This window comes from Schistocerca cancellata, chromosome 1, assembly GCF_023864275.1.
Source record: "Schistocerca cancellata isolate TAMUIC-IGC-003103 chromosome 1, iqSchCanc2.1, whole genome shotgun sequence".
NCBI classification, from domain to species: domain Eukaryota; kingdom Metazoa; phylum Arthropoda; class Insecta; order Orthoptera; family Acrididae; genus Schistocerca; species Schistocerca cancellata.
In genome coordinates this window covers 398031117-398057481 of record NC_064626.1, presented here as the reverse complement: position 1 = coordinate 398057481, position 26365 = coordinate 398031117, and positions in this window count along the sequence as shown.

The window sequence follows — 26365 nt, the reverse complement described above, 5'->3', positions numbered from 1 at the left end:
ACGCTTTCAAAGAGGTCTCGAGAATGTCTGTGTATTATTGGCAGCCCTTTCTCCCTGCGAGTCCAGTGTGTTAACCACTGCTCCACCTCACTTGGTCGCAGTTTCATTACGCCACAGATGGTGAGGGAACCCCACTGCTAACCTACTGAAATAGGTTTGGTCATAATGGTCGCCAATACCGTCTTATCCGCGAGTCTGGAAATATGCGCCGCTAAAATCTCTTCAGTTAAGCTCCTACTGGCTCTCAGCAACAACGTCGGTAAGCTGCACGACGGAAAAAGTCATGGAATAACTGTTTAAAGATATGCCACCTGATGAAAATTATCTGAATACGTATTACTGGACATTAATATATGGTGAGTCCACGCTTCCCTTAATGACAGCTTCAACTCTCCTGGGGACGCTTTCAAAGAGGTCTCGAGAATGTCTGTGTATTATTGGCAGCCCTTTCTCCCTGCGAGTCCAGTGTGTTAACCACTGCTCCACCTCACTTGGTCGCAGTTTCATTACGCCACAGATGGTGAGGGAACCCCACTGCTAACCTACTGAAATAGGTTTGGTCATAATGGTCGCCAATACCGTCTTATCCGCGAGTCTGGAAATATGCGCCGCTAAAATCTCTTCAGTTAAGCTCCTACTGGCTCTCAGCAACAACGTCGGTAAGCTGCACGACGGAAAAAGTCATGGAATAACTGTTTAAAGATATGCCACCTGATGAAAATTATCTGAATACGTATTACTGGACATTAATATAGGGTGAGTCCACGCTTCCCTTAATGACAGCTTCAACTCTCCTGGGGACGCTTTCAAAGAGGTCTCGAGAATGTCTGTGTATTATTGGCAGCCCTTTCTCCCTTCGAGTCCAGTGTGTTAACCACTGCTCCACCTCACTTGGTCGCAGTTTCATTACGCCACAGATGGTGAGGGAACCCCACTGCTAACCTACTGAAATAGGTTTGGTCATAATGGTCGCCAATACCGTCTTATCCGCGAGTCTGGAAATATGCGCCGCTAAAATCTCTTCAGTTAAGCTCCTACTGGCTCTCAGCAACAACGTCAGTAAGCTGCACGACGGAAAAAGTCATGGAATAACTGTTTAAAGATATGCCACCTGATGAAAATTATCTGAATACGTATTACTGGACATTAATATAGGGTGAGTCCACGCTTCCCTTAATGACAGCTTCAACTCTCCTGGGGACGCTTTCAAAGAGGTCTCGAGAATGTCTGTGTATTATTGGCAGCCCTTTCTCCCTCGAGGACCTAAACCAGTGAAGGTTCTGATGTTCGACGCTGGGATTTGCAGCCAGGTCGACGTTGTAAGTCACCCCAAAAGTGTTCCATTCCGTTCAGGTCGCGACTCTGCTTTCCCACAGGGTACATTGTCATGCTGATGCAAAAATCCTACGCCTCTGAACTGTTCCTCTATTGCACGCAATACACAATACTGTAAAATGTCTTCGTATCCTTACACGGAACTTGGCTGGTGGCAGTACACAAAGTGGCAGATAATGTTCTCCAGGCATGTACCAAACCCAAACCTTGCTGTCGGTCACCACAGGGTACAGCGTGATTCATCGCTCAAAATGCCTCGTTTCCAGTCATTCACTGCTCTACAGCGTCGCTTTTTATACCGCTTCAAACATCGCTTAGCATTCATTGACTACAGAAATGTGTCGCTCATGAGGAGGTACTTGACCACTGTACCACATACATTTTAAATCACTACACGAATTCATTGTGCTGGTAGCACTTTGTCACTCACAAGGGATTACCTCCGCTGATGTCATGCAATTTTTTTTTATAATCACACTGCGCAGTACTCGCCGGTCCCTGTCAGTCAGTGCATGATGTCTACCGGGTCATGGTTTAGCGTGGCCGTTCCTTTGCATTTCTACTTCACAATCACGTCACCAGCACTCAAACTGGGCAGAATTAGAAGGGTTAAAACGTCCGTATGGACATCCACGGACTAGTCTACGTTCTATGTCACTGAGCTCTCCTGACCTCATTCTGTCATTCTGCTTTCACTACTTGTCTACTGACAGCACAATACTCGGTGCTTCCTTTTATAATAAGACGTCCGTTTCTCGTAACATCTAATGGTCAATTCCGCATTACATAGGGGTGAATGAATCTCAGAAAATCGGCTCAAAATCGACACTCCAATTTTGACATTGAAAAGCATTGTTTACTACTATTTTAATCAACGTCTTTAAACCTGCTCCTTCGATCAACACGTCCTTCATCACACCGTACAGCTCTGTAATCCGTAAAGAGAAGAAGACAACTTGGGTCAAAACTGCCGGTTAGTTATTGCTGTAGCAAAACTAGCTTCTCTAAAATGACGAAATTCGTTTGTGAAACTCATAATTACTGGTACCAGTTCTTGTTCTTCACCAATGAGATCCAACTCGTCTCTCTCTCTCTCTCTCTCTCTCTCTCTCTTTTCTTTTCTTTACACAACTTCGGTATCACTCCTATAGTTTGTCGAACATTTACAGTCGTTTAGCCCATCAGCACTGGGACTACAGAATCCTTAGCTTTTCTCACGTCCAAGCACATTTTAATTGGTTCAGCACTCTCTACAGTTAATTATAGTCCTCCATTACCACTTATAACCTAATTTTGACCACTAATGTTCATCAAAGTTTTGATGTTCATTGGAATATTAGTCTAACTAAGCTACGATTTGTACCGTGTGTAAATATTGATCCCGTGTGTCACACTATGCTCTGATGCAAGAAAAATTCCTTGTTCTTCTTCCCCAAAAAACCAACAGACGTTGTGGTCCACTACGGCTTCAAGACTGTATCTGGTGCATTAACCTGTTACTTGGTATACTAATATTGCGTCCTCTACTTGGATGGTAGTCGTGTATAACTTCCAGTATTCTTTTATTGAACATCTTTTGTACAGCGTAGCGCCAAAGGAACTGTTATAGACCTGCGTATTCAAAGACAAAGATATATAAACAGGCAGAATATGACGGTGCGGTTGGCAACGCCCATATAAGACGAAAAGTGTCTGGAGCAATTGTTAGATCGGTTACTGCTACTAGAATGGCAGGTTATCAAGATTTAACTGAGTTTGAACATGGTGTTACAGTCGACGCACGAGCGATGGGACATAGCATCTCCGAGGTAGCGATGGAGAGGGGATTTTCCCGTACGACCATTTCACGAGTATACCGTTTATATCAGGAATCCGGTAAAACATCAAATCTCGGACATCGCTGCTGCCGGAGAAAGATCCTACAAGAACGACGACTTAAGAGAATAGTTCAGCGTAACAGATCTGCAACCCTTCCGCTAATTGCTGCAGATTTCAGTTCTAGGGTATCATCAAGTGTCACAGTGCGAACCATTCAACGAAACATCATCGATATGGACTCGCGAAGCCGAAGGTCCCTCTTGTACCCTTGATGACTGCACGACACAAAGCTTTACGTCTCACCTGGGCCCGTCAGCACTAACGTTGGATTGTTGACGACTGGAAACAAATTGCCTGGTCGGACGATTCTCGTTTCGAATTGTATCGAGCGAACGGACGTGTACGGGTGTGGAGACAACCTCATGAATCCATGGATCCTGCACGTCAATAGGGAATTATCCAAGCTGGTGGAGGCTCTGTAATGCTCTGGGGCGTGTGCAGTTGGAGCGATACTGAATGCTTGATACGTCTAGATACGGCTCTGACAGATGACATGTACGAAAGCATGCTGTGTGATTACCACCATCCATTCATGTCCCTTGTGGATTTCGACAGACTTGTGCAATTTTAGCAGAACAATGCTACACCGGTTAGTCCCTCAGCCGTTAGGGGTAAAACTCTATGGGACTCGGGGCAAGTAAGGCTAGCAACCTGCTTCCCTGGTACTTTAAATATGATGCTGGCAACAATCAGAGCAAAATGCCTCGGACCTTTGGAGGTGACGGAGTCCCACCTCTAACTGACAAACCAGGGACTCCTAAGATACGACTTGGCAAACAAATGGTAATGAGATGGGGAGCTATTAATATCAATGGGGGCTACTCTGGGAAGAAGGTAGAGCTGGCAGAGGCTGCAAGTAAGATGGGGCTGGACGTTTTAGCTGTTAGTGACATTCGGGTAAGGGGTGAGAAAGAAGAGGAAGTGGGAGAATACAAGGTCTATCTGTCAGGAGTCAAAGCAGGAATAGCACAATGGGGTGTAGGGCTTTACATCAGGAAAGAAATGGAACCCAGCGTAGTTGCAATAAGGTATGTAAACGAACGACTGATGTGGATAGATTTGACAGTGTCTAGCAAGAAAATTAGGATTGTGTCAGTGTATTCGCATTGTGAAGGGACAGATCAAGATAAGATGGATAGTTTTTATGAGGCACTCAGTGATGTAGTTGTTAGAGTAAAGGACAAGGACAGTGTTCTGCTCACGGGTGATTTTAACGCCAGGATTGGAAATCGAACAGAAGGGTATGAAAAGGTTATGGGTAAATTTGGAGAGGATATGGAGGCCAACAGGAACGGGAAACAACTCTTGGATTTCTGTGCCAGTATGGGCTTAGTAATCACAAACGCCTTTTTTAAACATAAGAACATTCACCGGTATACTTGGGAAGGCAGGGGAACCAGATCTGTCATTGACTATATAATAACAGATCAGGAATTCAGGAAGGCTGTGAGGGACACACGTGTATTCAGGGGATTCTTTGATGACACTGATCATTATTTAATCTGCAGTGAAATTGGGATTGTGAGGCCGAAAGTGCAGGAGGTCAGGTCCATATGTAGGAGGATAAGAGTGGAGAAACTTCAGGATAAGGAAATCAGGCACAAGTACATAACAGCGATCTCAGAAAGGTACCAGTTAGTTGAATGTAGTCAATTACAGTCATTGGAAAAGGAATGGACAAGGTACAGGGACACAGTACTAGAAGTGGCTAAAGAATGTCTTGGAACAGTAGTGTGTAAAAGTAGGATGAAGCAAACAGCTTGGTGGAATGATACAGTCAAGGCAGCCTGTAAAAGGAAAAAGAAGGCGTATCAAAAATGGCTACATACCAGAACCCAGGTAGACAGAGAAAGTTATGTTCAAGAAAGAAACAAAGCCAAACAGATAATTGCAGCATCCAAGAAGAAATCGTGGGAAGACATTGGAAACAGGTTGGAGACTATGGGTCAAGCTGCTGGAAAACCATTCTGGAGTGTAATTAGCAGTCTTCGAAAGGGAGGTAAGAAGGAAATGACAAGTATTTTGGACAGGTCAGGAAAACTGCTGGTGAATCCTGTGTATGCCTTGAGCAGATGGAGAGAATATTTTGAAGAGTTGCTCAATGTAGGTGAAAATGCAATCAGTAATGTTTCAGATGTCGAGGTAGAATGGGATAGGAATGATGATGGAAACAGGATCACATTTGAGGAAGTGGAAAAAGTGGTCAATAGATTGCAGTGCAATAAAGCTGCTGGGGTGGATGAAATTAAGTCGGAACTCATCAAATACAGTGGAATGTCAGGTCTTAAATGGCTACACAGGATAATTGAAATGGCCTGGGAGTCGGGACAGGTTCCATCTGACTGGACAAAAGCAGTAATCACACCAATCTTTAAACATGGAAACAGAAAAGATTGTAACAATTACAGAGGTATCTCTTTAATCAGCGTTGTGGGTAAAATCTTCTCAGATATTGTTGAAAGGAAAGTGCGAGTATTAGTTGAGGACCAATTGGATGAAAATCAGTGTGGGTTTAGGCCTCTTAGAGGTTGTCAGGACCAGATCTTTAGCTTACGGCAAATAATGGAGAAGTGCTATGAGTGGAACAGGGAATTGTATCTATGCTTTATAGATCTAGAAAAGGCATATGACCGGGTTCCTAGGAGGAAGTTACTGTCTGTTCTACAAGATTATGGAATAGGAGGCAAACTTTTGCAAGCAATTAAAGGTCTTTACATGGATAGTCAGGCAGCAGTTAGAGTTGACGGTAAATTGAGTTCATGGTTCAGAGTAGTTTCAGGGGTAAGACAAGGCTGCAACCTGTCTCCACTGTTGTTCATATTATTTATGGATCATATGTTGAAAACAATAGACTGGCTGGGTGAGATTAAGATATGTGAACACAAAATAAGCAGTCTTGCATATGCGGATGACTTAGTTGTGATGGCAGATTCGATTGAAAGTTTGCAAAGTAATATTTCAGAGCTAGATCAGAAATGTGAGGACAATGGTATGAAGATTAGCATCTCCTAAATGAAAGTAATGTCAGTGGGAAAGAAATATAAAAGGATTGAGTGTCAAATAGGAGGAACAAAGTTAGAACAGGTAGACGGTTTCAAGTACTTAGGAAGCATATTCTCACAGGATGGAAACATAGTGAAAGAACTGGAAGCGAGGTGTAGCAAAGCTAAGGCAGTGAGCGCTCAGCTATGATCTACTCTCTTCTGCAAGAAGGAAGTCAGTACCAAGACTAAGTTATCTGTGCACCGTTCAATCTTTCGACCAACTTTGTTGTATGGGAGCGAAAGCTGGGTGGACTCAGGTTACCTTATCAACAAGGTTGAGGTTACGGATATGAAAGTAGCTAGGATGATTGCAGGTACTAGTAGATGGGAACAATGGCAGGAGGGTGTCCACAATGAGGAAATCAAAGAAAAACTGGGAATGAACTCTATAGATATAGCAGTCAGGGCGAACAGGCTTAGATGGTGGGATCATGTTACACGCATGGGAGAAGCAAGGTTACCCAAGAGACTCATGGATTCAGCAGTAGAGGGTAGGAGGAGTCGGGGCAGACCGAGGAGAAGGTACCTGGATTCGGTTAAGAATGATTTTGAAGTAATAGGTTTAATATCAGAAGAGGCACTAATGTTAGCACTGAATAGGGGATCATGGAGGAACTGTATAAGGGGGGCTATGCTCCAGACTGAACGCTGAAAGGCATAATCAGTCTTAAATGATGATGATGATGATGATGAATGCTACACCCCAGACGTCCAGAATTGCTACAGAGGCTCAAGGAATACTCTTCTGAGTTTAAACACTCCCGCTGGCCACCAGACATAAGCATTATTGAACATATCAAGAACGCTTTGCAACGTGCTGTTCAGAAGAGATCTCCACCCCCTCGTACTCTTATTTATGGTGAGCCCTGCAGGATCCATGGTGTCACTATCCCCCAGCACTACTTCGGACATTAGTCGAGTCCATGATACGTCGTGCAGCGCACTTCCTTGTGCTCGCGGCGGTCCTACACAGTATTAACCAGGTGTACCTAACTTGCATCATTTATTTCTGTAACCTTAAATGATACGTACGGACCAAGTCATCCTTCCTAGAGCTGTATTTGTGAACAATACACATTTTGATCAATTCTTAACGTAACAAGCAAGAAATTGTGAGATGTTTATTAGTGCAGCTAGTCGTTGAAGAAGTTGAGCATACGAAGCCTCGTGTTATTCTTTTGCGCGATGTTGACTGTGCCCCGAATATTATTTCGTTTGTCATTAATAACTGAAGATGTCCTAGGAAAACTTGTAACGCTAACACTTACAGACAGGTCATCTCTTGCTGAAGCAAATTAATATCATTGGACTTTGGCTGGAGAGCCTTCAACTTTGGCAATAACAATACGAAACTTATTTTGTGTAACGTATAACAATCTTTTCAACGCCAACTGGAATCAGATTTATCGATCAGATTTTATCAGCGAAATTCAGTCACACTTCTCTGTACCCAGAGAAATTAGTAATTGCTTCAACCAACCTGCATACATCACGCAACACTTTCGCATTACTACAGCTGCCACTCACATTGACTGTGACGAGCGTCGCTGTACTTACCACACACTTTATACATTTAAAACAATTTCCGTCACTGCTGAAGCAAACACAAAAAGTATACGTTTATTTACTTGCGTATAAATAACTGAAAAGCATTATAAAGTCTCTTAGTTAATAATGGAACTCGATTTAAATGGATACCGCCCAAAAATAGCAAACGCAGAAATCGGAAATTAAATTTAAATTAATAATAGCGTTCCATCTACAGCACGGATTGCCGCTTCGGTATATTACTGTGTCCACAGCAATGAGCATTTCGAGTGTCGAATTTACATTCAGCATTCAAATAGCTCGATAGCCCTCAAAAGCATTAGCAAATTGGTAATGAAATGTGGAAGGGGACACAGTACGAATGAATAACTGAATTGATGAATAGTAAATTGGCTGCTTTTAAACTTTAATGTTTTACTTTCCCGTTTTCCGCATGGTTTTGATTTTTCAAATAGATAACGTTCGTGAGCCTCTTAACGCTTATTCGACGCGAATACTGTTACTTAGAATTTCTGAAGAAACAGTCAGAGATGCTTGGGTTTTTTATTATTGATTTGAAGTTATACAGCATCGAAAGCCTTTCTGAACCTCTCAACTGTTTAAGAGCTAGATTGTGGAACATTTTCTTTCGATCCATGTAAGAAAAGACTTAGTTTTCAGTACGAGTTGATACATAATTTCAATTTGTTACCTAAGATTACCTTGAAGAAATATTTTACAGGGAATGTCGACAGTTCCTGCTTTCACCATTACTGATAGTCCAAGTATGATATTTTTCTTTCATGTCATGCATCAGAATTGTTGTGCAGTATTCCTACGAGTGGCTATGTGATAAGAAATGTGAGCAAAGAAACAAGGTGAAGAAAGGTAACATACGGATACGTCTGAAACCGACAATGAGAACATACATATTACATTTTCCAACACTTCAACCCAATGAACCGTACTAAAATTGATTGATTTTGACGAGAGAATTAATCAGTTGCATCATTTAAACTACGTATATTCATATTAAACAAAGGAGACGTCCATAATGGACTAAGTACTTATGTTAACACAGATAACGACCAAAGACCCTGAGAGAAAAGTGTGGTGTCTCGAAAATACGACATTTGCATCAGAATAAAATCAGTTATCTAAATACATTAACAGTTCAACTATAAAACACATGTTATTGTCGTGATTTAACTGCTCTATACCACAAAAATACACATGGTTAGCATATTAGCACTACTGGTGTAACTAGAAGATCAATCTGCAATTGTTGACAAGAATAGTTTGATTATCATGCTACACTTCGGGAGACAGAATGGACCTTCAAATGAAGCTATTCCTGTAAATTATCTATTATTACTTATAAAAATACACAAGGTTTGCTTATTGGCACTGCTGATATAACTTGAAGATAGTACGAACAAACTTTTGAATGCACTGAAAATCTTTAAATCAAGTACATTTATAACTAAATTGTCTATATTCCTTATCACAACACTATGTGTGAGATTCAAATGCCAATATCTTGACGTTTTTTGATAAATATTATAGTCAATGCAGACATGAGCTGCATTGTGTCATTTAATTTGCTGACATAACTGAAAGGTTGCTAGACCACACTTCGCAAGGATCAACAGAATAATTCAGTTTTCGGCAAAACAGTGGGGAATTTGAGGGAAAGACGTGAAATCTTGACTAGAACAGAATTAGATGAGTTTTATGGCGTAGGAAAATGCATCGGCACGGCGAATTTTAAGCGGGTCACCATTTCCAGTAGGAACTTTGTTGCTGTGGAGGTGGCGAAGACAGCAGTAGAGTTTATGAAACCTATCCAAACTCCACATGTACTGCTTTCATTATGAATTCGCGGAAACCCATTTTACAGATCCTAAATTACTTTATGTGGGTACGGATAGCTTCATCTGTTGGGTGAAGAACTGTGATCCATATGAAGTAATGAGGTACTATGGTAATGAATTCGACGCGTCCTCATACACGGCCGATAACCTTTATGGTACTGTTCTACTGAACAGAAGGTTATTGGCCTTACGAAAGATGAAGCGAATGGATTGCCAGTTGTGGAATTTGTCGGACTACGATAAAAAATGTATGCGTATCGCACATTGGAAGGTGTCACCCAGAGGCGGGCTAAAGGTGTGTGTTGTTTGGCGTCGAGAACACTATCGAATATTTTTGGTGCCCATTCAGCTGCGTTTGTGGTGCTGCATCACAGCCGCCGCACATGGTACGGCAAACTAGTATTCCACTGAGAGGACACGAGATGTCTGTGTAGCAGTCGAAAATCGGCCTGTCGCCTCAGGAAGATAAAATGGTCATTTCTGATGATGGGACTAAAACTCTCCCGTACTCGCGTTACTCAGTTGTAGCGAGAGAAGATGACCTCGTGCCTTCCGATTTTGGCTCACTCTACCACAATATTCTGTACTTTTAGCATTTAGAAGAAATGTAGCGAGAGGAGACATGGGGGACTCTTATTGATTGACAGAATAGCAGTATGACCCTTTTATCACAGTGTAAATAATTTTGTGTGTGTGTGTGTGTGTGTGTGTGTGTGTGTCAGTGGGCGGGTGGGTAGATGTGTTATAAATATTTATTTATTCATTTGTATTACGTACACGCGTAAATACTTGTACATCATGTGTGGAAAAAAGATGAAAGAACAAGAAAGAACGTTCGTATATATGTATACAGGTGGGTGCACACCATATGTATGAAAAATGTAAAAAAAAAATTTTAAAAAATTAAAAAACAGAAACGAAAAGTTATTTACAGTTATTTATTGATACTCAATGTTAGTGTACCGTGGAAATTACAGTGTTTCGGAAGTGATGGTCACTATTCAGGCATGTGACACGAATGATCATTCGAAACAAAAAAGTCAAATAAACCTGAATTCTAAAACGCATACCTGAAGAGCTATGAGCAATTCTTGATATTCGATATGTGAAACAAATCTCTTCTACTGCAAGCTCTTGGCTTTCCATATTTTGGGAGGTAGTACTATGGACGAAAACAAGAAAAGAATTTGCAGTAAACATGTGTTCTGAAATGCATACCTCAAAAGTTATGAGCACTTGTTCATTAGAAGAGTTGCGCTTAAAAGTAGCGAAGATGAGCAAGTGCTCGTAGCTCTTAAGGTATGCATTGTAGAGCACATGTTTACTGGACATTTTTTTCTTGTTTTGATCCATTCCACCACTTCCCAAAACATAGAAAGCAAACAGCTTGCAGGCAAGGAGATTTGCATTACAGTATCGAAGGTCAAGAAATGGTCATATCTCTTAAAGTATGCGTTTTAGGGCCCAGGTTTACTCGACTTTTTGCTTCGAATGTCATTCCTGTCAACACCTTGAATATTAACCATTACTTCTGAAACACCCTGTATATCATGTGTGTAGTGTAAGTAGAATAGTTTTTAAGTTTTTGCTCTGCTGCCAACTATCCAAGTCAGATTAGTTTTTAAGTGTATATATCTATATAGCTCACAGATCATCAAATTATTGTAAAAACCTATAGCATTGGGGCTGTGGAAATTAGTTTCTAACTGTTCTCAGTCTATAAGAATAATTGTAAAAGCTGTTCTACTGGGACTGTGGAATTTAGTTGTAGTAGTAAAAAAAAAGTAACTCCACATTAGATTTTATTGTAGATTTACATACCTGGAAATACTGTAAACATTCTCATCCAATGCTACTGGAAAAAAATTGATAAAAATATTCTCATCCAGTATTGTTGTTTTAGCTTGTCAGTTAGAAGTATCTTAGCATTGGAATAGCAGAGTCAAACTGTACCTCAAAAATCATATTGCACCTCAAGAACTATACTGTATCTCAGGAAATGAACTGTACCTCGAGAACTGAATTGTTATCCCAAGAACTGAATTGCATTTGTGTTCCAAAGACATGTAGCAAACATGTCTAAAATTATATCCCTTGTGCTTGAAGAAACCCACAGATGTAGTATCTATACGAACCTGTATACTATCAACGTGGGAACTGGGTGAAAAGAAATCATACACATATTGTGAGTTAAAAATGCATTTATTTCTCATTCAACTTAAAAGTAATTTTACATTTACACAAGCAGACACAGTAACACTATTTTCACAGACAGTCTCCTTGATTTGGTGGAGAGCAGGGCACCCATACAATTCCAGATATTGAATAGCAGAAAACTTGGAGATTCGACACATCCATGAAATCTTCTCCTTTAAGTAGATAATGATATCCGTGTGGTTGAATAATCCAAGGAACGTCACCATATGCTATTGGGATACGCCAGGATCACCCCAGTGAATTACATGGTAGAATTGTGTTAACCACTTTGCATTCTTCCCCGTCTTAGCACACTTCAGATCCTTGAAGGACTCTGATGACGCAGTCTCTATTACTCTGGCATCTTCTGTGTATGCTACGAATGCAACAGCTTTAAATATGAACAGTCTACGCTCATCATCACAGAAACTCTGAGCGTGTGCAATGACGTTCGCACCTTGAGGTATCGTTGTGAATACTCTGGGTATGACGCTGCACCTGTTCATTTATACAGCTCATTGCACAACTTCTGTGAGCGGGCAGTAGTTGATCACACAATTATCCATAGCTAGAGCGTACGGCGGAATGTGTTCCGGTGAATTTGCTGAAGATTCAAATTCAGTTGGTATATCGATAGATCCAGATTTAACTATCTCATACTGTTTTGAACTGTCTGTTAAGACGATCGGTGGTAGCTTCTCGAATTTCCGTGGACTGAGTAGACACCATCCTCCTTCTTCAACACTTTCATAGTAAGAAACATGAAACCCCACATACATGTCATTGGCTAGACTGTGTACATTTGCATCCCATTGCTGGTCTAAATTGTGGTATGGGTGGAATTTCTAATTCAGCTACACTCTGGCATTAGTTAATTTGCAGTTGTCGAATACTGTGTAACCGTTTGTTATATTCCCTCTTCTATCAGTCTCAAATGCAAGTCTGATGAATCTAGGCATTCCTAGCTGACAAGAGGCTTTAGTAGTCCATGTGTATCTGCTTGCAGTCGGTAGCACTGGGTACTTGAAAATCTCTCAAGAGCGGAATGTTGGTGATAGAAATGTACCGGAATTCCGAACTTTTAAAAGCTCCAACTGCTCATCGTCTGCCAGAGAGATGTGAGGTATTTGCCACATTGTCCTCAGGATTGTGATCAAATTCTCCTCTTGAGCTCTTTGAATGTGTTGTGTTGTTATCCATCACATGCCGCACTAGAAGGAATTCCTGTTTATCATTCCTAATAATCTGCTTCATCTCCTTAAAGTAGCCCATAGGTATTTTTAGAGGTATGCATACAGTAAATCGTTTGCAATCTGCAACTGTTCTATCCACCGGATCGTCAATGAACCATCCTACGTTTTCTAAACTATTCAAATCCATGCGTTATGCAGAGACATATGTTTTAAGGGTTTATGTTACCCCAGCACTACGTGTGTGATCTATCTCAGAGTTCATAGTGTATCTTTTGAAACAGGGATGCTAAAGCGTTATGAGTAGACTTGGAATCCACTGTAGCCCTGCCGTCGGCTTTCTTGAACGATCCCTCAAAAATTAGGAAATTCTTGCTTGAAAGGGTCAGCCCAACTTGGTGGTGGATGACAATCCTAATTTCATGACGTGTTTGAAGCATTCTTGACGTATAATATGCTCGTCATACTCTACTGGACTGATCACATTGAGATGAGGACGTCATTTCGAGTTTTCGCTGATTTAAGAAACTCGTAGTTCACACATGTTTGGCAGCGAAGTGACGTGCTGCGGATTATGTGCACTGGTTTTATACCATACACCCAACACACCTTAAATGTAATCGTACAAAGATTTCCTCGCCGGGAAGGTCAACAACTTGATTATTCTGGTCGTAGCCGTAACAATCATATTCCCTATTGCCTTACAATGATTTCCTCGCTGTGAAGGTCAACAAGTTGATTAATCTGGCGGTAGATGGGACAATCTTATTTCCTATTGCAAATGAGGGGAAAAATCCGTAAATAGTATGAATCAAACTGTCGTTGAGATAAGTGTTTGTTGCAATGCTACACTAGACTTTTGTACTGACAGGCAGTATGTCCACAGTCTGATCTGATTTGTAAAATTTACTGGGATAATTTACTGGGATCCTTCTACAAAACCTGACCTTTTGCGAACCCAGTAGGCGGCCTACCGAAACTTTCTGGTTAAAGTCAATCATTGCATTCACAATTATTATTTGAGATTTAAGTGCACTGATGTTTGCACGTAGCTCAGTACCTCATCCGGACTGTTTTAGGACTTTGTTTAAATCGTTAGTATCATATGCACCACGATCTATTTTTCACCCTTAATATGCAGATGTAGTTTGTTCTTAGCCTTGAGGATATATAGGATGTTGTTGTACGTCTCCAGCCCAATAATTCAATACTCCATTCACCAATTCTCACACAATGGAATCTTTGAAAGCTGATTTTTTTTCTAACACACTTAAGTAGGTCAGTATTTGTGATTGTCCGATCTGGTAGGCCTGCTAATGGGCATTTTTTATTTATGAATAGACCAAGCCCTTTCCGTTATGGTTTCATGTATAGTCCTTTTTCCAATGTCTGTGGTTTCCATCATGTACTTATATCTTCATGCTTCTTCTAGCTACGCTTTAGAGTTTTGCGCGTTCTTGACTGTTCAATCAATAGTTGCTACACAACCAGCGAGAGACCCTACCTCTGGGAGAGCGTAGAGGGCTGGGAAGAGGAATGGAAGAAAACCACCAGACGTCTTTGGTACTGATAGAACTTCAGGTGCTTTAACCGATCCCCTTCTTCTTCCTGCACCGTTTTGCTTCAGAGCGTTTTTAGCTACACACATTGTTGTTAGGATACAGTTCTTCAAAAACCTTTGCTTCCCCACTTAAATGTTTCATGCATTGTTTTATCAACAGCAAATACATTGAACTATACCAATAAGCTTTCTTCTGCTTATCGCCTTGGCCCTATCAGTTAAAATCCCGTCTGCAATGTGATGACTAGAGACATCTTTATTGGCAGGTTATGTGACGTCGTGTTCCATACACGCTGTGTCCAGCAGATTAACCCGCTTATCACGTCATATCAAGCGTTTCTGAAGCTTTGTTCTAGGTCCACAATATTTATATACCAGAATGTGTAATTCCACTGGCAGTTTGCCACAATACCACCACCTCCCATAATGCATATGCTAGCACGCATGTTATGCTACAGCGGTGATTGTGGACTGCGCACCCCATTATAAAGCAAATCGTTAACGGCTGTCCAACAGCTATGTGTTGCAGGAAAACCAAGCCATTTCACTAGTGCTCTACTTCCCCGACGTCTTATAACTGACTCCACAGATATACATCCGATTCTGAGCTTTCATGCAACTTCTCGGTGTAGCCTGCAATTTCTTCATCTGTACTATCCTTGAAGACATAAGTTCTCGGCTTTCTCTGTTTACCAGTTTGGCAGGTATGATTTCTCAAACGCTGCCTTGTGTTTTGAGATACATACCAAATCACCTACCTTAAATTTCCGTTTGAGTGGATACAGCACTTTAATGCGATAGTACGCCGTATCCATGAGTCTATTATCACGAACATCGATTGGTATGTTGTGCTATTTCTGGTTCGATTATACTAAGCAACTTTTTCTGGGAGGATATCTTTCCATTTGTATGAGTCACGAACAATAAACACATCCACATTTGACCTTTTATTGTTCTATTCAGATGTTCCACGATACTCGCCTTCACTTGGGTGAATGTTGAGTAGTGATGTATTCCATTCCGCTGCATCACAGTCTTGAAATACCTATCGTAAAACTCTCCACCGTGATGGGTTTGGAGGTTGTCTGGGCATCGATTAGTTCCCGCCTGCAGCAAACGCTCGAACACATCCGCAACATTTCTCCCCGTTTTCGTTTCAAAAGTTAATGCCTGAGCAAATCTTGACTATGTATCAATTACCATTAAAATATATGCCATGAGTAGATGTAGTCCATCCAATAGCTCTGCAATTCGATTGTTCACTGCTCTATGCTCAATGTCAATACCATCATTGCTGCTGCAGTTGTTTTCACCATCGAGTACTCGTTTTGTAACGGTTTTATATTTCTTGTTGCCCTGGCTTTTTGCATCGGTCAAATACAGTATTCCACCATACATTTCCCTATCATTAACTGAATGATTTACGGGTTTTTCCGTGGGTGTTAGGAAAATGAGATTCATGAAGGTAGTTGTTCTCTCCAACTACCTATCACCAGTCTGTATTGTGTCATCAGTTACAATTATAGGCTGCGTACGCGTACGGTCTTTCCCTGCAAACCTTGAGTGTTCTACCTCTCTGGACAGGGGCTTGACGGATAATGTATTCGTCAATGGCAACACCATCGTTATCATGTGGTTTTGGTTTTTCTGAGAGCTTCCTGAGAAATTCAGCAACCGGATGAAAGATCTTTCCTAGTGTTTGCTGTCGATCCATATGCCCTAACATTAACAACCGTAATTTCTCTCCCACCAATTTGAAGATTGAGAGCGAAGGGGACGGGAAGGGACAGCAGGGGCGCGGGGAGAGGAGGTAGCGCAATTGACCAATTTTCCCACCAAAATTGGAACTTCCCGCCATCATGTCAGTGTGACGTAGCCCTATCTACAGATTTTAGATTTTTATCTTGTACGTGTAGATAAGAGTATGTTGAATTCAAGTTATCAGCCTCCAAAACTATCGGGACAACGTTTTGTATCAAAACAACGAAGAAACTTGAAATTTTAGCGCTTTTTTCACGTTTACAACTACTGCTCATAAGCCACGAGTATGCGTTCTTCTGCAGAATTTACTCACACCAGAAAGAAAATTTTGCGTTGAAGGATTAATTTAAATGTCAAAATAGGGGCAGCTGTTTGGCCGCATTCAGTTGTCAAAGTTCGTTCATCTTTACGAATTTGCCTAAGAAGCCAATACTTGTAACTTAAAAACGGCTACTTCAAACTAAAACTGTCAAGTTTTCAAAGTTGTAGATCATGAAATTTCATGTTACAAAAGCGTCGAGTTACTCAGTTTCGGGCACTATTAAGTGTTCATACACCTTTTTTTAAGTCAAATTTATTCAATGAAACGAAATTTTCAGTGGGAACACGGCTATCTAATGAGCACATATGTGTTTTACATGTCTACCTTTTTTCTTCATTCACGTGTGTTTTAATTCATTTTTATCCTTGCCTTAAATGGTAATAGAGGTCTATTTTTCAGCATAATCCCAGTTCACTGTGGCAGCCTTACAGAGATGGGCTTTATGCGTACATGGTACCATTCTACTGGTGGACGTTGCGTCCTCATCAACCACTTCCAGACAGCTCGAAGTCGGAAGGAGCGAGATTCGGTGTACAGGACAGATGAGGAAGAACAGTCCAAAGTTTTGCGAGCTCCTCTCGGGAGGAGCAGACTTAGGTGAGGCCTTGCGTTGTCATAGAGAAGCGGAAATTCGTTTGCATTTTCATGGCAACGAGCAGGATGAAATTGTTTCCCTAGTTTCCTGAGGGTAATACAAGGACTGACCATGGTTTTTTCGCTGCCATGTCTCCTCCGTTGGCATTGTACAAGCGACTATGAATACCTGCGGTGATCAGTTTTTCCGCGAAAAGAAACACTCTGCTTGGAAAGCAGCTACCTTGCCGACACCATCTTGAAGGGTACGTATAGTGCTGCCACCTATTGGAACTTCGTGAAACTATAGGGGCTGAAGCACGAAATATTCCACGATGTTCCACGACAGATTCTGCCTTTTTTAAACCGAACTTGGTCGAGAAAAAAAGTGTTGCATTACTTATTGAATGCCCCTCGTATGATGGAAAGCTGCAGTAGATTAATATTCAGAATGAAGAACGGAAGAATAGAAATATAACAAATGAAAGCGGCAGTTTAAATGTTGCACCAAACAAACGCAGCAACTGCGACTAGAGTAGTAGGGAGAGAGCATTGGAACGGGAAACGGCAGAGAAGTTTGGTTCGTAGAATGTGCACGGAGATGGGAGGTAGAGAAGGGACGGGAGAACATGGAAGTTAGGCGGCGGGAGACGGTGCGGCCGCAGCGCTGGGCGGCAGTATTACTTTATAGCGGGCGCCGGCGGTCGTATAAGGGGAGGGTCGTGCGGCGTGACTGGCGTAGCGACTGCGGCAACTCCTCGAGACCTCGCGCCGAGGGCGGATCTCCGAGGCTTACCGGAGCCGTGTGTGGGGACAGCCCGGAGTGACCTGCCACATGCGTAGCAGAGCAGAAATACACGTCCACTCCTGTACTCCGCAGCCCGTCTTACGATCTGTGGCGGAGGGAACTTCGTGCACCGCTGTCACTCCCTCCCCCCCCCCTCCCCCTATTTCTCCTGTTCCGGACGTGAATGGTCTACGAGAAAAATGAAAGATCACGGTAAGCCGACCTCGTTTGTGCCTCATACGTATCATACACTTTCTTCTTTCCCGATCTTTTGTGAATAATTATTACAAGTTTTAAAGGGTTAGTAAATGGTTGTAGATGATGCCATTGTGTCCAGTTTTCGTTAATTAGACACGATTACCTGCTTGCTTGCAACGTATTGTATGTGTTCAACAAAATGGTTCAAATAGCTCTGAGCACTATGGGACTTAACTGCTGATGTCATCTCTCCCCTAGAACTTAGAACTACTTAAACCTAACTAACCTAAGGACATCACACACATCCGTGCCCGGGGCAGGATTCGAACCTGCGACGTAGCGGTCCCGCGGTTCCAGGCTGTAGCGCCTAGAACCGGTCGGCCATCCCGGCTGGCATGTGTTCAACAACACCGAAGGATAAGCCTCATAGTCTGTGAACAGTCTAACAAAATTTCACAAGCGTCCTTTCACAATTACGCAAATGACTGACTAATGAGCAAGTGCACGAGGTCGTAGCTCGATGCATCTCAATTATTCAAACTGACTAGCATAGTGCATTGTCTATCTCTACATCTACATCATTACTCTTCAATTCCCAATTGAATGCCTAGCAGAAATTCATCGAACCACCTTCAAGCTATCTGTCTATCGTTACACACTCGAAGAGCGCGCAGGAGTAACGAACACTTAAATCTTCCCGTGCGACCTCTGATTATTTCCTTATGATGGTCATTCCTCTCTATGTAAGTGGGCGCCAACAAGGATTAAGTCAGTAATTGAAATTTCATGAGAAGGTTCCACCGTAATGTAAAACGCCTTTGGTTTAATGATTGCCACCACAATTCGCGTATCAGATCCGCGGTGCTCTCTCCCCTATTTCGAGATAGTACAAAATGAACTGTCCTTCTTTGAACTTTTTCAACGTCGTCCGGCGACCCCATCTGGTGTGGATCCCACACCCCATAGCAGTACACCAGAAGAGGGCGGACAGCCATAGTCGCCCTGTTGCATTTCCTAAATGTTCTACCAATAAATCGCAGTCTTGAAATTGCCTTTCTCACAAATTTACCTATATGGTCCTCCATTTTAAGCCATTCGCAGCTGTAATCCCTAAGTATTTAGTTGAATTTACAAAATGGTTCAAATGGCTCTGAGCACCATGGGACTTAACATCTGAGGTCATCAGTCCCCTAGTACTTACAACTACTTAAACCAAACTAACCTAACACACATCCATGCCCGAGGCAAGATTCGAACCTGCGACCGTAGCGGTCGCGCGGTTCCAGACTGAAGCGCCTAGAACAGCTCGGCAACACGGTCGGCTAGAATTTACAGCCTTTTTATTTGTGTGTTTTAGCGTGTAACCAAAATATAGTGGATTCTTTTTAGTGCGCATGTCGATGGCTTCACACTTTTCATTATTTAGAGTCAATTTCCTGTTCCCGAGCCTTACAGATTCCTTGTCTAAATTAGTTTTCAATTTGTTTTGACCATCTAATGACTTTATAAGACGGCAAATCACAGTATCATCCGTATACAATTTAAGAGCGCTACTAAGATTGGCCCCTAAACGGTTAATGTCGATCAAGAACATCAGAGAACCTATAACACTTAGTTGAGGTGCACCAGATATTACTTCTGTTGCACTCGATGACTTTCCTGCAGTTACTACGGACTGTGACCTTCCTGACAGGAAATCATTAACCTACTCGCACAGCTGAAACGATTAGGAATCGCTTGCGAGGAATGGTGTCATATTTTTTGACAGCTCGAGCACGACTACCTGATTTGGTAACTGATTTCTTTACTGCCGACTGACTGACATGATCTAAGGATCGTTCCATGGAATCGAAACCAGGCATAATTTTTGAAGTATATGCAGTGTAAAAGAACAAGAAGTATGTTGTAAGTTCTGCACTGCCGCTGATCCATGGTCTGCGAGACCCATCTTCTTCTCTACAACGGAGTAAAAGGTGGCTATTTCTGAGAACTTCCATTTCGTTACAGTACATTTTGCCCTTTTGTTTCCATATATAAACACAAGCTCTCTCTTTGCTTGAGCACTGTGACACACTTGTCTCTGGTGAGTCGGTTTTGCTCTCGACCAATAGTATTCGTCCGCAGGTGTAGAATATGTGGTCTCACTTGTTTGAAAGGTGTTCGTCATTACTGTCGGTCACTTTTTGATTTGACTTGGTGTAGTAAACTCGAAGAAGCGCTTTGTGATGTTTTTATGATGTTGAGAAGGATGCTGCTTTTGACTGGCCGAGCTCTATGCTGTCGAGCAGACATGCCGATGCATAATCATAGGATGAGAGGAATCAATTTATTTACGATGATGGAAGTAAGATTTACGTGACGAGGCTAGATTGGTAATGTTTCTTCTATTACCCTGCACGCAGCTATCCGATTTTTTTTTCCGCAAAATGCAGTAGGTGCTCAACGTTTGCTATCACGAACTGCTTGGGACCTGTTTATTATTTCGCATGCTGCTTTATTTAATAATATAAATTCAAACATGGCAAGCTTTCCCGAAGTGTAAGATTAATTTCTCGAGGAGTGAGATTCATATTCTTCACACGATGTTGCTTTAGTTTGTGTAGTTCGATCTCGGTTTCATTCCTTGTAATATCCCTACGACATTGTGAAGTTTTTCTCACGTCAAGCCAGTATATTGCTAGTTTAACTCACATTTTGAGACTTATTAGAATGTGCTACTCTGGTGGAGTACCATCTTCTTGTGTCTTATCAAAATTAACTACACGCATCACAGCTACTGCGACGAATCGACACTCAGCTGCAGAACCCTCCAGTGAGCATGACAAACAATAATAAGTAGAATTTCTCTGCGTGCTAAGGAGATTTCAGGCGCTGATTGAAATGTGATAATTACGGTCTCGTAATTCGGCCAGGTAGTAAAACTGGGAAGGGCTGGACCATTGGGGATTTAACTCACTTCAGTCGCTGCTAGAACACAAATTTATTTTACACAGTTCTAATCACATAGCAGTCAAGTAATCCCTTTTTTTAATTAATTAAAAGCCCCACCGTTGAAACATTTAAAATTCAATGTCAATTTCAATAATTTACAGAAGATTTAAAGTTAACTTTAACCTAACGTGGCAATGTTCTTTAAGGCAAGACACGCCCTATATCAGGCACAGAAAGAAATAAGAGTAAAGTCGTAACAAGGGCAGACGTAAATCCAAACTAAAGTACAAGAACAGATCCGAAGGGCCTCAATTACTAAAACGTGAGAATAAAACACGATTTAAACTTGACTGATAAAAAAACTAAAATCATACTTAAAACAAAGGAAAACAATTTAACAACAATATCTAGGCAAGATAATTCTGAGCCCAACAACACACATCAGTTGAAGATTTAACACAATTTCCAACAGCACAAAAATAATTAAGTTACAACAAATCCGAACGCACATAAAAATTTGCTCAAGTGATGACCACAAGCTAGCGAATACAAATTCAGAATTATTTCGTGTATAAACTTAACTCGAACAAGAACATTAAGCAGTGCCACTGCGGTGGGAGGAAAGACGGACAGCGGCAAGAGCTGCCGAGCGTATACGCTAAAAAAGACGAAAATACTTGGCTAAGCAAGGCGACGGGCCGAGTGGTTCTAGGCGCCCCAGTCTGGAACCGCGCGACCGCTACGGTCGCAGGTTCGAATCCTGCCTCGGGCATGTATGTGTGTCATGTCCTTAGGTTAGTTAGGTTTAAGTCGTTCAAAGTTCCAGGAGACTGATAACCTCAGATGTTAAGTCCCATAGTGCTCAGAGCCATTTGAACCATTTGAGCCAAGCCGACGGGCTATGTGTAAGTGGGGCCCAATACTGGGCAACACCGTACCGACAATGAAGTAAAAACCATTATTAACGACAGTTCCTTGTAGCACAATTAATTTCAGATATAATTCCAACACACAGCTCTGCATCAAATAAATAACTCTAAGGGTAGCATTAATTTATGTGAGCTTTTACCAAAAACCTTCAACAGAAAATACTAATATCAGAATTTTTTGTTTTAAGGAACCGTTGAATCAGTCACAAGGACACACGCATGACATCCAAAGCTTATCCGCACACACATTAGTCCATAACGGTTCGGAGAGAACAAATGCGTCCTGGAACTGACTAAAATTTGTCTGACCCACTTAAATATAACAGACGCACTATATAATCTCTTAGACAGCATAAGCCTTTACCATTAGTTCTAAGGAAACGAGAACAACAAAGCATATCATAAACAGTAACTTTTGAGAACATTTCTCTTGGATAACATCAGTACTTTTTAATACTTAAAAATGCACATGGACAATCACAACCGCAAGAAATTTATTTTTTAATGAGGTTACCGGTTTCGGTCTGTTTTAGACCATCTTCAGACCACACACCATGGTGACAGACGATGGCTGTGAACGGAGCAGGCGCTGAGACTCCACGAACGCCAACTGCCAACATGAGCAGTGCCTTTCTAAGTAAATTATAAATAGGCCAGTAAGACAGCAAAACCGACACACATTCTGAAACGAAAAATCAAACATCCGTGGTAACTGCTAATATTAATCATTTCACTGAGCCTTCAATTGAAAACTACATGACCAATAATTTACTTTAAAAAATCGAATGATGAATGGGATGTGGCTCAAGACTAGGCAACGCATACGCTAATGCACACCGCCAACCTTCCAAATAAACTTTCTTCTAGAGCACGGCGCTTCACAATGGTCAAAGACTCACCAGTATCACAGATACATAAGGTTAACAAATAACACAAATTATTAGATAGCAGCCAATGAATCAGTCTAAAATGTCTACCAGATTTTGGAATGACATTGCCCTTTGAATATCATGGTGACACGGGCGAATGTACCCAACAAACAGAAGGAAGACAGACCAAAATGACAGTGAATACTGCCCTGACAGTTCGGCGCCCTTCTGATAAACACACACACACACACACACACACACACAAGCCACGCCGTTACTCAGTAATTTACACGTGGTAACATGACCCCAATATTGGTGGCCCGCCAATAGCTGACACCAAGACGAAGAGGCTCCACGGAAAGCTCGTAACAGCTTCGTTCCTCAGCTGTTACGGCCCAGCAAAGCGGCCACCACGTCGGGAGCCGCCACACCAGAGGGCGCCGCGATCCAGGAGCGACACGTTAGTCAAAGATAATGAGAGTAATGATATCGATACACTACGAAAAAGCCACTACGATTCACTGCTAAAAGGCAAGTCCTCTTATGCTGGGATGCTGACTCCTGCTATGAGTTACCGTGTTGTGTCACCTCTTTTATCTGGTGCAATGTTATGTACGAAGCGTATCTCCCTGATAACTATTTTCTGCAATTTGCATATATATGCATAGAAAAGGGGATTTTTAAAATTGTTATTTTTTTAACATTTTTATTTACTTTTATTTTTCTATCTTTTTTTTTAGCTTAGATTTCCAGTGAACCGAGCCATGCCGCCTCCTGCCCCTGAGTTACCGCTACCTAGAAACTGGCACGACTGGGAGGGTGGAGAAATATGTCGCAGCTCGTCACCATAATATTTTGATGTTTCTTCAGACTGCCGCATGCATACAGCTTTGAGAGTTTTAATGGTCAACCTAGAGCATTGCACCCGCCTGGTGAACCTGTGTTGGCGGTTTTCGTTTGCCATGGTTGGCTTTACACGTTGATCAGCCTTATTCACATGACACTTCCGTCACTTGCTTTCCTGCGGGCGAGCATTCGTCGAGCGCGACCCAACAGCCGCATGGCCTTACCATGCGAGAAAGAAACTGGCGGCTAGCTACATGACAATCCAACGCAGGGTATAACGGTTAATAAGGGAAGCAGATCGCACCTACGCACTGTGCGATTTCGCAACCAGCACCGCCTGAATTCCGTACGGCTATATACGCCGAGCAGGTGGCTGTGTCACTGTGAGAGATTGCATCGCTCACTTTCGGCAACAACCACCAAGCTATAAGAAGTTCATTCGCCCTCTCCCTTGCCCATCATAGCCATGTGTCCTGTAATTGAAGAAGTGTCATGACAATCTCTCCATTGGCAAAAGATTCTGGAGTAGTCCCCCATTCTCCCGGAAGGGACTGCCAAAGTGGAGGTTACCATGAGAAAAAGAATGAATAATCAACGGAAGGATACTGGTCTATGAGTCGGGGCATGGAATGTCAGGAGCTTGAACGTGGTAGGGAAACTAGAAAATCCGAAAAGGGTAATGCAGAGGCTCAGTCTGGACATAGTAGGAGTCAGAGAAGTAGAGTGGAAAGAAGACAAGGATTTCTGGTCAGATGAGTATATGGTAATATCAACAGCAGCAGAAAAAGGCCTACAGGTGTAGGATTCGTTATGAATAGGAAGGTAAGACAGAGAGTGTGTTACTGCAAACAGTTCAGTGGTAGGGCTGTTCTTATTAGAATCGACAACAAACCAACACCGACAACGATAGTTCAGGCCGACGTCGCAAGCTGAAGATGAAGAGATAGAGAAAGTGTATGAGGACACTGAAAGGGTAATACAGTATGTAAAGGGATATGAAAATTTAACAGTCGTGGGAGCCTGGAATGCAGTTGTAGTGGAAGGAGTAGAAGAAAAGGTTGCAGAAGAATATGGGCTTGGGACGAGGAATGAGAGAGGAGAGAGATTAATTGAGTAAAGTTTCAGCTGGTAATAGCGAATACTCTGTTCAAAAACCACAAGAGGAGAAGGTATACTTGGAAAAGATCTGGTGATACTGGAAGATTTCAGTTAGATAACATCATGGTCGGCCAGAGATTCCGAAATCAGATACTGGATTGTAAAGCGCACCCAGGAGTAGACATAGACTCAGATCACAATTTAGTAGTGATGCAGATTGGCTGAAGTTTAAGACATTAGTCAGGAAGAATCAATACGCAATGAAGTGGGATACGGAAGTACTAAGGAATGACGAGATACGTTTGAAGTTCTCTAAGGGTACACATACAGCAATAAGGAATAGCTCAGTAGGCAGCACAGTTGAAGAGGAATGGATATCTTTAATAAGTTCTATCACAGAAGCTGGGAAAGAAAACATAGATACAAAGAAGGTAACTGCGAAGAAACCATGGGTAACAGAAGAAACACTTCAATTGATCGATGAATGGAAGAACTACAAAAAGGTTCCGGGGAACTCAGGCATACAGAGGTACAAGTCACAGAGGAATGAAATAAATAGGAAGTGCAGGGAAGCTAAGACGAAATGGCTGCAGGAAAAATGTGAAGACATCGAAAAAGAAATGATTGTCAGAAGGACAGACTCAGAATGCAGGAAATTCAGACCGCGCTGGAAAGTCGGGGGTCTGAGGAATCTTGCTCGGTTAGCGCGGAGATCCCCGTCGGAGGTTCGAGTCCTCCATCGGGCATGTGTGTGTGTGTTTTCCTTAGCGTAAGTTAGTTTAAGTTGGATTAAGTAGTGTGTAGGCTTAGGGACCTATGACCCCAGCAGTTTGGTCCCATAAGATCTTTCCACAAATTTCCAATTTCCAGGAAAGTCAAAACAACCTTCGGTGACATTAAAAGCAAGGGTTTTAACATTAACAGTGCAACGGGAATTCCACTGTTAAATGCAGAGGATAGAGCGGATAGGTGGAAAGAATACATTGAAAGCCACTATGAGGGGGAAGATTTGTCTGATGTCATGGAAGAAGAAACAGGAGTCGATTTAGAAGAGATAGGGGATCCACTATTAGAATCAGTATGTAACAGAGCTTTGGAGGACTTAACATCAAATAAGGCCGAAGGGATAAATAACATTCCAACAGAGTTTCTAAAATCCCTGGTGGAAGTGGCAACGAAACGACTATTCACGTATGTGTGTAGAATGTATGAGTTTGGCGACATACCATCTGACTTTCGGAAAAGCATCACCCACCAATTCCGAAGACTGCAATAGCCGACAGGTGTGAGAATTACCACATACTCAGCTTAACACCTCATGCATCCAAATTGTTTGCAAGAATAATATACAGAAGAACTTTACGAAAGGTAAAGGCATGAGAGAGACAATTCTGTCGTTGCGGTTAATAATGGAATTAAGACTAAAGAAAAATCAAAACACGTTCA